The sequence below is a fragment of the Ovis aries genome, chromosome 1 (genome assembly GCF_016772045.2).
Source record: "Ovis aries strain OAR_USU_Benz2616 breed Rambouillet chromosome 1, ARS-UI_Ramb_v3.0, whole genome shotgun sequence".
Lineage (NCBI taxonomy): Eukaryota > Metazoa > Chordata > Mammalia > Artiodactyla > Bovidae > Ovis > Ovis aries.
In genome coordinates this window covers 36962896-36978025 of record NC_056054.1, presented here as the reverse complement: position 1 = coordinate 36978025, position 15130 = coordinate 36962896, and the positions used below count along the sequence as shown (strand labels likewise).

The window sequence follows — 15130 nt, the reverse complement described above, 5'->3', positions numbered from 1 at the left end:
CCACAGAGTGCTGCTTTCCTCAGAGCTGCACAGACTCCAGAGAACCAGTAGTCTATTATGTTTAACAGCTTCCACTCCATCATTGATCAAGAGAGTTTGTGCCATGAATTTTTCATGTCTGGTTCACTGTGGGATTTGATTGAAGGAAATTATTATAATATTGTGGCTTTTCAAAAATACCCATGCCCTCAGCCATTACCAATTAATGCAGTATTTGAGAAAAACTGCTGCAGAGTTAGAAATTTAATTTGATTTAAATTTCTAGGTGGAGGAAACTTATTGAAAAGATTTATTAACTGCCTTAGTTCAAGAATGTGGGCCAATTAAGGACCCTGAGAAACATACTCTGCAGATTCCCAGTAGCACACAAGACTGTAACTACCTAAGACATCTATCCTTCTTTCTTAAATTGAGCAAGATATCTCATGTCTTGAAAATTTGGTTTAAAGAGACATCTTATACTTTTACCTTAGAAAACCGAAAGAAAAGATCACTGGCAACCTGTACAGGGAAGCACAGGTAGTTAGCCTGTCACTACAGGTGTGAATTGGGCATATCACAGTTAGACTGCATGTTACTCTTCAGTGGCAATTCCCCAGAGCTCAAGGAAACTGGGGACTCTGAACAATCTAAATGCTATTAACTACAGATGAAGTCATGATTTCAGAAATTACTCAAAAATTGGAATACATGAGCAACTTTAAATTTCTATTGCTTCCTTAGCAGAGCAAAGCTCAAGTTGTGTCTAGTTGCCATGGCCATGTCTTCAAACCTCAGCGTTTATGAGATATTGATTAAATGGAAAACAAACTCTCCTTGCCAGGGAGTAACAATGGCTCTTCACTCAAACTACAGATAAACACATCTGCTGTCATCCTAATGTAGAGTCGAGAGAGGTCTCCTAGCCTGCATCCCTATCAAACAGCAAAGCATCTTCTAAACTCCTTAGATGTTTAAAAAAAAAAAAAAAAAAAAGTAAATACTGCATTTTTGGCTGCCATCAAAACACTATACTCCTGGAATTTTGGAAACAGATATATATAAATTCTAAAATGAGCCTGATATTTCAGGGCCATGTGCCTAAGCCACAGGCAATGTTCAAGTCCACTTAATGTTGGACATTTAGGAGGACATGTTGAAGTCAAAGCTGAAAGATTCCATGTTAAACTCAGAATCAGAACTGAAAATTAAGTCAGTTTATCAGAATAATTAGATAAGTACTAACTTTTCTCATTAAACAATTCATAGTTAACCAAAGCACATCAGTTTCTGCCTATAACTTGTCCACTGAGTATAAACAAAGTTAAACTGTTTTATGATGTGCTCTTTTTTCCTGTTGGTGGCAGTTTTTTTCCAGTGATTAGCAAAAAAAAATAATGAACTGGGCAATTTTCATTTACAGATCTCTGATGTGGAGCCAGTCACTCTCTGAAAGAACCAGCCATTCACACTCCTCATTAATGGCTAGTTTCCACCTCAAATATTCTGTTCAGTTCTTCCTACATTGCAGACTGTAGGCCCTTAACCTCTCCCAGAAATAGAGTCATGCCACTTTTGGGATGCTTGTGATACTTAAAACAATCCGAACAAATTGCGAAATAGGCCAAACTATTCCCTGGTGTCTCAGAGGCTATCCACCTGCAACGTGGGAGACCTGGGTTCGAACCCTCAGTTGGGAAGATCTCCTGGAGGAGGGCATGGCAACCCACTCCAGTATTCTGGCCTGGAGACTCCCCATGTCCAGAGGACCCTGGCAGGCTACAGTATGTGGGATCGAAAAGAGTAGGACACGACTGAGTGACTAAGCACTTGCTTTAGACACCTTTCCCACTAATGTTCACCCTTCTCTTGACCTTTTCCCAAAATCCATTTCATCCAGCCTTAAATCATGTAACCAGTTTTTGGGTGCCTACTATGTACACTGCAGGATCATTCTGTATAACATCTCATTTATCTTAACAATGTATCATCTTTTTGCAAATGCAGAAAAGATCTTATAATTTCAAAAACTAAGGGGGAAAGCACTTTGAAATGGTAATGACAGGAAGACTGCAACTGCCACTGAGTGGAATTAATTTCACTTTGTGGGGAGGGAAGGTCAACTGCTAAAGACTTTTTCAGCAACTACTTTAAAAATGAGAATCAGAGATTTCAAATTTTCAATAGGGAGAGAATGGATGTTTGTAAACTTGACCATCAACATCTACTTATTTCATCTTCCTCACCTACCACACTCCATCCTGGAGCTTCAAGTTCCAGAAAATAATACAGTGAGGGACTGCCTTTCCCACTGCAGAAGCCTCACCCAGGCTGTTATCAACGTCATGCCTATCAATTAAGGGCTAAAGTTAAATGAAAATAGGTCTGTCTGTCCTTGAAATGCTGCACACCTGGGCTTCAAAGCTATCTACTAACTAGACATGTGCACAGCATCAAAGCAAAGGGCAACACTGGTTTGGTTTGTTCTTTTAAGAGTAAGATCAATATTAGAGAATGCGCATTTCACAGAGATTTTACTAACTTCATTTAACCACAAGGCAGCTTCACAAATGCATGCAATCAATATAGAGACAATTCAAATCTGAAACACAAACTACCTTTGTTTACAATATTATTGGGTGGCAGTGTTTTAAACTATATAAATGGCAATTATACTATATGTTTATCCTTCAGCTTTATCTCAATTTTACATTTTTAAGATTTAGTCATGATGATATACAAACTCCTTTTCATTCACTGTAACAACATGATTGGCTTCCCTGGTGGCTCAGAGGTTAAAGCATCTGCCTGCAATGCAGGAGACCTGGGTTCGATCCCTGGGTCGGGAAGATCCCCTGCAGAAGGAAATGGCAACCCACTCCAGTATTCTTGCCTGGAGAATCCCATGGACAGAGGAGCCTGGTGGACTACAGTCCACGGGGTCGCAAAGAGTCAGACACAACTGAGCGACTGTGGGGACTGAGCGACTGTGGGAATTCATGATTCATTCATCTAATCTCCTGTTGAGCATTCCCTACTGGTCACTAACACAAACAAGGGATTAAAACTAAATATCTCTTTCGACAACCAACTTTTTTCCAGGTGATTCAATAATCAATTCTCAAAATACAGGAGAATCTATAGTTTACAAGTTTGAAATCATAGAGACCTGGGTTCCATTCCTGGAACCAGCTCTGAGTTTTTGTGGCCAATTGCTTAAATTTTCCTATATTTTAGCTTCCTTATTTATAAAATAATAAAAGTATTAAATGTTTATAGTTGGATGGACTATATAAGAGATTATAAAGCAGCCTGAATGCAGTGAACATTCAACAAACGGTGGCTACCTGATGGCTCAGCAGTAAAGAATTCGCCTGCAACGCAGGAGACACCTAGGTATCTTCCTGGATCGGGAAGATACCCTGGAGGGCCTGACAACCCACTACAGTAGTCTTGCCTAGAGAGTCTCGTGAACAGAGGAGCCTGGCAGGCTACAGTCCACAGGTTCGCAAAGAGTCAGACTGAAGAAACTGAGCACACACTATTATTAACATCTCTTTTCAATCAAAATTATCTAAGCTATTTGGGGGCTTCAAAAAAAAAACAAGCAATTGTTTTAGCTGTGATTTTTCTTCTGTAGTCAGTAGTAGTTGTTTTTCAAAAAACTAAACAAAAAATTTCACAAATGCAATGAATACAAGGGAGGTGGGAGTGGGGAGGCCTAAATTTGCGAGTTTAAAAAAATCAACTTATAAATCAAAATGTAAGGGCTTCAGTAAACCAAACTCTCTTAAGAATAAACATATATTGAATCCTAACCCACTGCTCACACTATAGAAATATAGTGTGAGCCACATATGTAATTTGAAATTTTTCTAGTAGCCACATGTAAAGCAAAAAGAAACAAGTAAAATTAATTTAAATAACATATTTAATTATCCTTTTGTTGTCATTTAGTTGCTAAGTCATGTCTGACTCTTTGCAACTTCATGGACTGTAGCCTGCCAGGCTCCTCTGTCCCTGGGATTTCCTAGGCAAGAATACTGGAGTGGGTTGCCATTTTCTTCTCCAGGGGATTTTAATTATCCTAATATATATAAATTACCATTTCAATACATAAATAATGTTAAAACTAAGGTATTTAGGTTTTTACACTGTCTTCAAATTTTGATGTCTATTTATACTTACAGTCTATTTATATATTTCAACCCCAACTAGCCCTATTTCAAGTGCTTAGTCACAAAAGCAAGTAGCAAACTGTGCTGTCAGTGCAGTTTTAACCTAGGCTTTTTCAGAAAGATCTCTGTATAGTGTCTTTAGCAAAAACTTTCATCAGCTAATACAGCCTCGACACCTTTTATCAAAGTAACTGTCAGTAAAGAATCCGCCTGCAATGCGGGAGACGGGGGTGTTCGATCCCTGGGTTGGGAAGATCCCCTGGAGGAAAGAATGGCAACCCATTCCAGCATTCTTGCCAGGAAAATGCCACGGACAGAGGAGCCTGGCGGGCTTCAGTCCTTTGGGTCGCAAAGGGTTGGACGTGACCAAAGCACTAAGCAGAGCAGATCAAAATGAAGCCACTTTAAAACTAGAGTTCCTTCCAATAAAAACAACAAACTCCTTCATTCTATCAGAATTCAGCATCTCAGTGGATGAGCAAAAAGCAGGAGAAGAATGTCTTACAGTTTACAAGACACATTCTCGAACATTATTTCATTTCAACCTCCCCAAACTCAGTGTGGTAGATTATTTACAAATGGGAAAACAGGGGCAGAGTCAAGTGACTTGTCAAGAGTTATATGGTAGGTGGACTTAATTCGCTGTCCACAAACTCTGCAGGCTACACAGTTGCGCAAACGCAAAAACTAAGCAGGCCTCTTTCATTTTTTTCTCTTCATTAGCATCAGAACCTAGAATGAATGCTGTTTTAAAAAGCATCCAAATCTACTCAAAAACATCTGAATTGGGCAGGGGGTGGGGGTGGGGGTGGAGGGGCTGGAATGCAGCAAACAGCAATGGCCAAGCGATCTCAAAAGTTAAGGTGGAATAGACCTGTTTCTCCCCACTCCAGTACTCTTGCCTGGAAAATCCCAGGGACGGAGGAGCCTGGTGGGCTGCAGTCCATGGGGTCGCTATGAGTCGGATAGACTGAGCGACTTCACTTTCACTTTTCACTTTCATGCATTGGAGAAGGAAATGGCAACCCACTCTAGGGTTCTTGCCTGGAGAGTCCCAGGGACCGGGGAGCCTGGTGGGCTGCTCTCTATGGGGTTGCACAGAGTCAGACACGACTGAAGCGACTTAGCAGCAGCAGCAGCAGACCTGTTTCTCAAAAAGTTTATTCTACTACCAAGGTGAGCAAAATCTTGAGTAAACAAATTAAACCCACTTTAGTTTCCCCAACCTAATGTATTTTTGTTAAAGTTTAACAAAGCAGAGATAGACTGCTTGGTTGTTTAGTTTAAGGATAATTATTAAGTGCTCTTAAATACAAATGCAATTACAAGGGTTACTGAATGCTGAGCCACTGTCTAAGAATCACAAGGTTCTAAAAGGTGAATTCATCATGGGAAAATACACAAATTTTTCTTTTAAAGAATACTCACTGAAAGGCAAGATACCATAATGTTATCAGTGGTTACTTTCAATGGTAGGTGTGTTTGTGTGTACTTTTAGTTCCTTTCCTGAAAATTATCTCCGTTTTTTCTACAATGACTTCATTAACTTTATAGTTATAAACTATACTATAAGGGGCTTCCCTTTTGGCTCAGCTGGTAAGGAATCCATCTGCAATTCGGGAGACCTGGGTTCAATCCCTGGGTTGGGAAGATCCCCTCTGGAGAAGGGAAAGACTGCCCACTCCAGGATTTTGGCCTGGACATGAGAGTGACTTTCACTTTCACTTTCACATAAAAACTATTAATACATGACCAGAACTTATTAAAGCACCTTTAAACACAAATAAGGGCTTAATATAATTTATTTCCAACTTTAAACACAACCATTATCCTGATATACCACGCTCACCTTATGCAACCCTTAATAGGATCTCAATTAGAGAAGGGCAAATTTCTTTAGAACACAATTTATAAATTCTATATGTAAAGAACCATTCAGTTCTGTTACTTATTAATTTTCTTATTATTTTAAATTTTGAACAATCCTTATGAAGATCATTTGGGGCCTAGAAACAGACAAACTCACTACAGCTAAAAGTCACTACCTCGCCTAACTTTTTCAGATGCTGCAAAACGAACCGATTTGAGTTTTTACCTCCACTCCTCCCTAGCTTTACCTTTCAAAAGCTTTGAGCAAATAAATTGACAGCCCAGTAGGATCTTAGACTGCCTACAAGTGGTATTAACATACTCGGTGTAACAGACGTCTTTATTTTCTAGGTCTCCAGAAGTCTTCTCAGCTCTTTGAAGAAACATTTGTTTATTGCACACCTACCAATGGCCAGACTCTGAAAGCAGCTGAGAAGGTCCTTAAAGGCCACCCTCTCAATCGCACAGACAAACCAGTAAACAACTAACTCAAATCCAAAGTGATAAGAGCCATCTGGAGATATGACAAACTGCCAAGACAACACTTAAGGGGGAGATTAATTCTGCCTGCTAGGTGTCCCTGGAGGGTTAGGATGCTTGTAGGAGGTAGGGGGAAAGAATGTGAAAATGCTTTCCTCAGCTTGACTTAGAGCAGGAATCCTGCGATTTCCCCAAAGGCTGGAGGCAGAGCGCTCTCCGCCTGGTCCTCACCATCTAAAGAGTGAAGCTAGCAGAGCCTAGGCCTGACCGTCGGCCTGGGGACTCGGCTACGTGACCACCAGCAACCAGATGGGGACCTGGGCACCCCGTCCTCCAGGACCTCGAGCAGGCCACCACCTGTTCACTCCTTCCACCGTCACCAGTTGGAGCGACTCTGCCCAGCTCTGGGGGCAAAGCGCAGGCACCCACCTGGGCGCAAAATTGGATCCCGGCCTCTCCCGGTACAGACCAGGGCCGAGATTTGAGGGCCGCCAGGGCGGGGCGGGGCGGCTGCGCGGCCCGCGGCCTCCGGCGAGTCCGGCACCGAGGGGCGGGGATCACGGTGGGGTCCCAGTGCCCCATGCAGGAGGACGGCACCCCGTGCCCTCCGCGGGCATGGCCAAGCGCCCAGCGGCGCCCAGGGTCTCCCGCGCCCACTCTTCCCGGACGACCGACTGAGAGCGCGCCGGGACAGGGGAGCAGGCTCCGGAAGCGGGGAGAGCGGCCCCGTCCGGTTCGAGGCGCTGGGTCCCCGCGGCACAGCGCGCGCCTGCCCGGCTGCCCCCCTCCCCTTTACCTGATCGGGCGGAGGCGCCGGTGGGAGCCCGGAGCTGGCAGGCGGACAGGTTCGGCGTCAGCCTTCCCTCACCTGGGCGGAAGTGAGAAGCCCAGGGCGTCCGCGCCTCACCTGGCAGGCCCTCCCCTCTCTCCTACCCTCCCCGGCCGGGGCGGGGCGCCGAGGTGGCGCAGGAGGGGCGGGAGGGCGAGCCTGGGGCTGCTGGAGGCCGACTCCCGGCGTAGCGCCGGGGCGGTGGGCTTCTCTACTTTCAGCAGGTGAAGTTCTACTGGGTGAGGGAATGCTAAGCAGCCAGAAAAAGGTGGGATCTGGGGGCCGAGAGGGTAGACGAAAAGGCAGGTGGTGGGGAGATCTGGTTGGACCGGTGTGGGAGGGCTGGGCTGAGAAAAGACCTGAAATCAAGGAAACTAAAGAAGGACATTGACGAAAGGATTTGGTCGAATCTGCCAGGGGCACCCCACTCCAGTACTCTTGCCTGGAAAATCACATGGCCGGAGGAGCCTGGAGGGCAACAGTCCATGGGGTCGCTAAGAGTGGGACACGACTGAGCGCCTTCACTTTCACTTTTCTCTTTCATGCATTGGAGAAGGAAATGGCAACCCACTCCAGTGTTCGTGCCTGGAAAATCCCAGGGACGGGGGAGCCTGGTGGGCCGCCGTGAATAGGGTCGCACAGAGTCGGACACGACTGAAGCGACTTAGCAGCAGCAGCGTGGTCCCTCTCTGTACCTCTCCTTTCCCGTTCTGTCATCTCTCCCTTGTGTCTTCATCTGTTGACCCAACGTAAAATTCTAAGTATAACTGAGGTTATTTTTTTCTCATTTAGTTGAGGAAAGAAACCAGTGTAGCAGTGTTTGCCTGCGATATGCCGAGCGCTAGCTTGTACCTCACTGGCCCTGTGAAAAAACTGTCGAAGAAACCAGGCACCTATAGGTTAAGTAGTTTGCCCAAAATTTGGGACCCAGATTGGATCTTCTGACTCGAAGTCAGTGTTTATTTCCCTATATGTTTTTAAGGTTTTTATTCTTGATACCATAACTTGACTTGGAGAAATACTGTGTAAAATCTAAAAGGGCTTTATTCAACTCTCCCTAATGTAACTAACCAGAATTTTGATTCTTCAGGTATTTGTTCATTAAATAAATCTAGTATTTGTTAAGCAGTGTGATTGACTGTATGTTAACTACGGGGACACCTCTCCTCAAGGAGCTGTATGAACAGCCTTTACAAGAGCATACACTTGACTCTTCATAGTGTTACCATTAGTTTTTTTATCGTTTTTTTTGTTTGTTTGAGAAAAATATCACTTGTCAAGCCTGGTAAAAAGATACACAATTTTACCATGACCTCTGCCTCTTAAGAAGAAACAAACTCCTTTTTTTTTTTTTGGAATATAATTGCTTTACAATGTTGGGTTCCTTTCTGATGTGCAACAAAGTGAATCAGCTGTTATGTATACATACATTCCCTCCTTCATGAGCCTCCTTCCCACCCCAGCCCCATCCTACCCCTCTGTGTCATCACAGAGCAACCAGCTGAGTTCCCTGTGCTATCCAGCAGCTTTCGACTAGCTATCTATTTTACACGATAGTTTATATATATATATATATATATATATATATCAATGCTGCATGACTGTGTGCATGCCAAATCACTTCAGTTGTATCCAACTCTTTGCAACCTCGTGGAGTATAACCCACCAGGCTCCTGTGTCCATGGGATTCTCCAGGCAGGAATTCTGCAGTGGGTTGCAGTGCTCTCCTCTAGGAGATCTTTCTGACCCAGGGATCAAACCCGCGTCTCTCACATCTTCTGCATTGGCAAGTGGATTCTTTACCACCAGTGCCACCTGGAAAATCCCATATATCAATGCTACTCTCTCAGTTTGCCCGACCCTGTCCTTCCCCAACTGTGTCCACAAGTCCGTTCTCTACATCTGCATCTCTATTCAGTTCAGTTCAGTTCAGTCGCTCAGTCGTGTCTGACTCTTTGCAACCCCATGAATCGCAGCACGCCAGGCCTCCCTGTCCATCACCATCTCCCAGAGTTCACTCAGACTGAGTTCACTCAGACTCACGTCCATCGAGTCCGTGATGCCACCCAGCCATCTCATCCTGGGTCGTCCCCTTCTCCTCCTACCCCCAATCTCTCCCAGCATCAGAGTCTTTTCTAATGAGTCAACTCTTCACATGAGGTATCCAAAGTACTGGAGCTTCAGCTTTAGCATCATTCTTTCCAAAGAAATCCCAGGGTTGAACTCCTTCAGAATGGACTGGTTGGATCTCCTTGCAGTCCAAGGGACCCATCTCTATTCCTGCCCTGCAAATAGGTTCATCAGTACCATTTTTCTAGATTCCATACATATGCATTGTGCTCAGTCACTCAGTCATGGCCAAACCTTTGCGACCCCATGGACTGTAGTCCGCCAGGCTCCTCTGTCCATGGAATTTTCCAGGCATTGCCATTTCCGTCTCCATTTATACATATGGCATGGAGTCTTTGCTGTTGTTGTTTTTACCTCTAAGAACCCTCAAGAGTATCTTATTGATAGAATGATGAAGATGAGCACAATTTTTAAGAATATATATCTGAAGTCAGAAGATCTGAGTTTGATCCTGATTCCATCATTTCCTAAAATATGTCACTTTGACAAGTTACTTAAATGTTCTAATTCCTATTAGTGAAATTTCGGGAACAATGTTTTTACTTCACGTGGTGTTTTTGAAAGTTGAATGAAGAAATTACATGTCTTGCATACACCTGGCACATAGAAAGTGCTCAGTAAATGAAGCAGCACATAGATGCCATGAACATGACAGATACATGTGACAGCAAGGAGAAGGCCAAGGAGCAGGAGTAAATAAAGTGAGGCCAGAGCAGATGGGCCTGAAAATATTACAGAGAACTTTAAGTTATAAGACTTTATCCTTCATCTCTAAGAAATTAAAGGACCACTGAAAATTTTTGAATAGGATTTTTATTTTTTACTTTTTATAAACCATTTGATTGGTGTTTATTTAATTTTTTAAAATGCTTTATTTCTTTAGAGCAGTTTTAGGATGTAAATTGAACAGATTTCTCATGTGCCCCCTTTCCCCACACATTCATGCTATTGCTGCTAAGTTGCTTCAGTCATGTCTGACTCTGTGCGACCCCATGGATGGCAGCCCACCAGGCTCCCCCCGGATTCTCCGGGAAAGAACACTGGAGTGGGTTGCCATTTCCTTCTCCAGTGCATGAAAGTGAAAAGCGAAAGTGAAGTCGCTCAGTCATGTCCAACTCGTAGCAACCCCATGGACTGCAGCCTACCAGGCTCCTCTGTCCATGGGATTTTCCAGGCAAGAGTAATGGAGTGGGGTGCCATTGCCTTCTCCGCCCCACACATTCATAGCTCCCCTCTTTATCAACATCTTTATCATCTTTATCAACAGAGTGGTATATCTGTTACAACTGATGAACCTATGTTATCACATAATCACCCAAAGTACTTGGTATTGTACAGTCTATGGACTTGGACAAATGTATAATGTATTCACCATTACAATATCATGCAGAACACTTTCACAGTCCTAAAAATCCTCTGTGTTCTGCCTATGCATCCCCCAGCCCCCACCCCAGTGCTGCCTTCAGCTCCTGGCAACCACTGACCTTTTAATTGTCTCCATAGTTGGACTATAAAGAAGACTGAATGCTGAAGAACTGATGCTTTCAAACTGGAATTGGAGAAGACTCTTGAGAGTCCCTTGGACTGCAAAGAAGTCAAACCAGTCAATCCTAAAGGAAATCAATCCTGAATATTCATTGGAAGGACTGATGCTGAAGCTGAAGCCCCACTACTTTGGCCACCTGATGCGAAAAGTCAACTCATTGGAAAAGACTGATACTGGGAAAGATTGGAGGTAGGAGGAGAAGGGGACAACAAGAGGACAAGATGGTTGGATGGCATCGCTGACTCAGTGGACATGAGTTTGTGAAAGCTCAGGAAGATGGTGAAGGAAGGGAAGCCTGGCATGCTACAGTCCATAGGATTGAAAAGAGTCAGACACAACTGAACAACTGAACAATAGTTTCATCATTTCCAGAATGTCGGGTAGTTGGAATCATACAGTATGTAGCCTTTTCAGATTGCCTTTTTAGTAACATGCATTTAGGGTTTTTCCATGTCTCAGTAGTCTTGCCTGGAGAATCCCATGGACCGAGAAGCTTGGTGCGCTACAGTCCACAGGTCGCAAAGAGTCGGACACGATTTCACTTTCACTTTCTGGCTTAATAGCTTAGCACTGAATAATATTCAGTTTTATGGAAGGACCACAGGTTATGTATCTGTTCACCTACTGATGGACATCTTATGCTTCTAAGTTTGGGCAATTATGAATAAAACCGCTCTCAGTATGTCTACAGGTTTTTTGTCTGGAGAAATGTTTTCAACTCCTTTGGGTAAAATCCAAGGAACTTAAATAAGATTTTGAATAAAATTTTGAATATGATAGAGGTTTTGTGTTTTCTTAAATGAAAGATTAATCTGGAGGCAGTGTGAAACATGGGTTGACAAAGTTGGGGAGAAGGCCTAGAATCAAAAAGAGGAAGGAAAAAGGCATTATAGCAAGGTACATAGAAAATGGTGAATACCTGAAACAGGGTGAGAATATAGAATTAGGAAAAAATGAGAACTTGGGACCTTCCTGGTGATCCAGTGTTAAGGACTCAGCACTTCCACTGCAGGAGGCACAGGTTCCATCCCCGGTCAGGGAACATGCCTCATGGTGAATGAGTGAGTGAAGTCGTGTCCGACTCTTTGCAACCCCATAGACTGTAGCCTACCAGGCTCCTTCATCCATGGGATTTTCCAGGCAAGAGTACTGGAGTGGGGTGCGACATGCCTCATGGTATGACCAGGGGGAAAAGGAGCACTTAAAAGGATCAGTTGTGTACTGATTAGATAAAGGGATTAAAGAAGAAAAAGGAGAAAACTGAAGTGCAAAGATGATCCTAAGCTCGGATAATAAAAGGGATACTGGTGGTGAAACTTACTTAATAGAAAAGCCAGTTTATTCTGTTTTGTTTTATTGAGAAGTATGACTCTGATAAAGTCAGTTTTACAGCCTACATTTGACATTCAAGATGAAGTATACTTGGCATAGGGTATACCTTATTAAGAGATGACTCAAGGTTAATTTCATTGGATGGTGGGCAGTTAGACTGGTGCATCAAAGAGAAGACACAGAAATAATTGAGAGCATGGATATAGAAAAATTCCCAAAGATGTAACAAGACCAGGTGTCATAAATTTACCACAATAGAAAAAAAAAAAAGCCCATCTTACATAAAAAAGAAATTTGGGTAGAGTAATGATCTTTTATTTCAGTGATTCTGTTCTAATCAACGAAATAGGAATCAGATTGCTCTGGGCAAAAGTATGTGTTAATGTAATTAGGTGTATACTAGAATTTTAGGAATGAAAAGATCCAATGTTGCTGAGCCCTTGAATTCCAGAGGAAGCTTTGCTTCAGCCTTCACTGGTAATCCTCTTTCCTAATGTTTCTATATAGCAATTTCCATATTAGGCTGTGCTATTCATGTCCTTTACTTTCTGTAGAATTTCCAAAGAATCCTATAGAATTTTTATATGACAAAGAAATTTTGCATTGAAAACATGCCTAAGTTTGAGATTTAACAACATTTTTACTAAAATTAGACAATGTAGTAATCCTATGATCAGACTATACTTGCAAAAATGTAAAGTAACATATTTTACTGAGCCATGAGAAAATAGATTAAAGTACAGTTAGAAGAAAGGGTAGACTGTAATCAACTCAAGAAAGTTAAGAAAGTAAAGTATTTTACTTTCATTGGAAGAGTTTTGTTCTTTTCAGTTTGTATATTGTGGGGGAGAACAAAGATAATCATTAGAATCATAAAAATAGATTTTGTAATAGGATTAACAAAGCATAAGCATTTTTAAACAGTTAATTGTTCAAAATCTATATGAAAAATAACACAAATATCAGCAATATTCCTGCAGTCATCAGGAAAATATCTAATTTTGTCTCAATTTCAATAAACTCATTAGAAAGATGCTTCGTTTCACCTTCTGATTTTCTTTATATAGTATTTTGAAAATTGATTCAGAATTTTTTTTTTTGACTGAGCCACTGGCTTCTGTGATTTTAGTTCCCCAACCAGGGAATGAATCCAGGCTCTATGCAGCGAGAACACAAGAGTCCTAACCCCTGGACCATGAGGAAATGCCCCAGAACTTTTTGAAAGTAGTCAAAATGCAAAGTCACAATCTTTTGTCACCAGATACTATGTATAACAGACATTCCAATCTTTATCCTTGAATTTTATCTGATCCTTGGCCCCAACCCCTTTCCTAAATTTCATCACAGGATGAGGTTGAGGGATGGTGGTGAGCTGTATATTATACACACTATTGGTAATTTTTTAAACTCAGTGTTAATGGTTAATTTTCTAGGTTGTACATTTTTAGGTGGTCATGTATTCTATGAAGAAACAACCCTGTCCCCCACAGTTTGGCCTTGAATTATTTTGATGCCAGTGGCAAAACATTCCCGGAACTCTTTGGGAGTTATCTTATCAAAACCCTCTACTACTACAATAACTAGCTTCTTTTGTAGCAATTACCAAACTATTTTAACTGTTTGTCCTTCCCCCCAGTAAACACAAAGTGTTTAACTACTGGATTCTTGTCTATTTTTTTCAGTCTGTAGGGCCTTGTTTTATGCTGGATACAAGTAAATGTTTGATAAATATCTTTATGGAGGAGCAAGAGGGACAGAGAGAAAAGAAAAGAAGGAAAGAAGTAAGGGAGGGAGGAAGGAAAGAACAAAGGAAAGGAGGACAGGAGAGAGTGAGGGAGAGAGGGAGGAAAAGGGGGAAAAGGAAAGTTTAAGTCCAATTAAAACAGGAATTTTAAAATTTGAACTATTAACTTTCAAATTCCTTATCACTTGTCTTTAGGCATAGATGTTTTAATTTTTAAAATAGTATAGTAATGCTACAAAATTGGTTTAAGAAAAATTTAAATGTATTTATAATACTAAGGTATTATTGCAAATAGTTTCATGTCTTCTCATTCAAAAATGACATATCTTGTAATACATTATCTCCAGGTTGTCAAAGTGTGGTCTCTGAGTCAGTAATATCCACATCACTTGTCAGCTGATTAGAAATGCAAATTATCATGCCACATCCTAGATCTAGGCTTCAGCAGTACATGAACCGAGGACTTCTGGATGTACAACCTGGGTTTAGAAGTGGCAGACAAACCAGAGATCAAATTGCCAACATCTGCTGGATCATACAGAAAGCAATATAATTCCAGAAAAACATCTACTTCTGTTTCAATAACTGCACTAAAGCCTTTGACTGTGTGGATCACAGCAAACTGTGGAAGCTTCTTGAAGAGATTGGAATATAAGACCACCTTACCTGTCTCCTGAGAAACCTGTATGCAGATCAAGAAGAAGCAGTTAGAAACAGATATGGAAAAACAGACTAGTTCAAAATTGGGAAAGGAATATGTCAAGGCTGTATATTGTCACCCTGCTCATTTAACTTCTATGCAGAGTATATCATGCAAAATGCCAGGCTGGATGAATCACAAACTGGAATCAAGAATGCCAGGAGAAATATCAACAGCCTCAGATATGCAGATGATACCACTCTAATGGCAGAAAGCGAAGAAGAATCAGAGAGCCTCTTGATGAGGGTGAAAGAGGAAAGTGAAAAAGCTGGCTTAAAATTCAGCTTCAAAAAACAAAGATCATGACATCTAGTCCCATCACTTCATGGCAAATAGAAGAGGA

The 15130-nt window shown here is 42.0% G+C and overlaps 1 protein-coding gene and 1 long non-coding RNA gene across 13 annotated transcripts in view; one reads left to right on the top strand and one right to left on the bottom strand.

Moving 5' to 3' along the window:
- Positions 1 to 7395, bottom strand: part of PATJ (PATJ crumbs cell polarity complex component) — a 390464-nt gene extending 383069 nt beyond the window's left edge. For all 12 annotated transcript variants that reach the window (XM_060410212.1, XM_060410237.1, XM_060410189.1 and 9 more), the window contains exon 1: positions 7303 to 7395. The gene's annotated coding sequence lies outside the window, so the exon portion shown is untranslated. The remainder of the gene's footprint in view (positions 1 to 7302) is intronic.
- Positions 7396 to 7437: 42 nt separating this feature from the next.
- On the top strand, positions 7438 to 11788 carry LOC121819445 (uncharacterized). The gene is made up of 2 exons (XR_006059719.2): positions 7438 to 7603; positions 10969 to 11788. It is a non-coding gene; the product is annotated as an uncharacterized LOC121819445 (long non-coding RNA).
- Positions 11789 to 15130: the final 3342 nt, after the last annotated feature.